Source organism: Otolemur garnettii, unplaced genomic scaffold, assembly GCF_000181295.1.
Source record: "Otolemur garnettii isolate 467f Iridium unplaced genomic scaffold, OtoGar3 scaffold00221, whole genome shotgun sequence".
NCBI lineage: Eukaryota > Metazoa > Chordata > Mammalia > Primates > Galagidae > Otolemur > Otolemur garnettii.
In genome coordinates, this window is record NW_003852616.1 from 266,137 (window position 1) to 267,774 (window position 1,638).

Below are 1,638 nucleotides of genomic sequence, written 5' to 3' on the forward strand. Positions count from 1 at the left end.
GACAGAAGCTGTGTCATGTAGGAGCTGGAGGAACATATACCTCAGGGACCATGACATCAGCTCTCCAGCCCAACCCACTGCAGTGCAAAGTGAGCAGGCCCGGGGCAGGCACACACACTCCAGAGAAAGCACCTGTTAGCCACCCATATCCTACACCAGATGTAAAGGGCTGCATCTGTCTTGATCACCTCTGTGTCTCCAGTTCCCAGCAGGCTCCTGACATAGCGTTCACACTCAAATACATACTCAGAAAGTAATGGCGCCCTATTTTTCAATGAGCAAACTGAGGTTCAAGGGAGCTGAGAATGTTGCCCGAGCTCATATAGCTAGTGAGTGCCAAGCCAGGACTCAAGCCAGAGCACTGGTCCCCCACATGCTGTGCTGTTTTTTGGGTGGCTGCCTACCAGTGGCGGACCAAGTGAAGCCAGGTGCACAGCTTCTTCAAAAACAGGGAGGGCCGCTGATCCTTGGCAGGGCTCAGAGGAGAACTAAGTCAGGGGAACCCCAGGTCCTGGAATCAGCTGATAGGAACTTTCAGCCCTGAATACTGAGGCTGATGCTGCAGGCCAGTTATAGACACAGAGAAAGGGTGGACTTCCTGTGTGGGCTCAGATCCCACAGCCCTACCCTTTGTCTGCGGAGGTGAGGGGCAGTAGGCCAGGGCTTGTGTGCTCACCCAGGACACATGCTTGCTCCCCTTGTTGGGTCAATACTCCTCCTCAGGCTGGAGATTCTGGCCATGAGGATGGCTCTATATTACATCGGAGCCCTTTTCCCATACGATCCCCTTTTAAGCCATGTGGTCCACCCCAGAGCAGAGGGGCTCTAGGCAAACCTCCTGGGTAAGCCTGAGATTAGCATTCTCACAGCGGCACACCCAAAGGTTAGCAGCAGCAGACAGCCAGCTTTCTATCTCAAGAGGTGCAGCCACAGATGGCAGCCACAGCTGCACAAATTACAGGAAGATTTAGAGCCCCTCACACTTGCTACCAGCACAGAGCCTCTGTGGTACATCTGATGGCATTAGACTGGGGACTTCTGAGAAGGGGAAAAGAACAGCCACTTGTTTTAAAAATGTTATTGCAAAGCCGATGCAAAATGTTTCATTCTAGATTGGGGCATTTTTCTCTTTGGCCATGATCCATACCTGGGGGCAATGGCCCCTCCCTAGCTTCCTCCCATGGCCCCCCAGGTATGGGGTCTCCTGGAGAAGAAGACTCACAGGAGAGAGGTCAGAATGGAATGAAGACATTCTTTAGTGACAGTGGATGACTGTAGTGACAGAGGAGACCCCCAGGGTTTTCCTCTTCACATGACAGTGGGGGTCAGGGCCAGCTTCACTGCTGTCAGACGTATCCTAGAGACTGAGCTGTACAGCTGCACAAGCCCCACATTTGGGATGGCCCCAAGCTTGGCTTATTAATGCTCTGCCTTTGCTTACTTGAAACTCTTAATAACTTTGACATAGAGGTCCCACATTTTCATTTTGCATCAAGTCTGCAAATTATGTAGCCGAACCTGGTTCCAAGTCTCTCAGAAGACACAGGTCTGAAGGTCCTGACAGGAAATAGCTCTCTTGGTTGGGCACAGTGGCTCACACTTAGAATCCTAGCACTCTGGGAAGCTGAGGCAGAAGGA

At 51.9% G+C, this 1,638-nt stretch overlaps 1 protein-coding gene across 1 annotated transcript in view; it reads right to left on the reverse strand.

The window, feature by feature from the left end:
* Positions 1 to 1,638, reverse strand: part of DHRS12 (dehydrogenase/reductase 12) — a 22,365-nt gene that overhangs the window by 18,436 nt on the left and 2,291 nt on the right.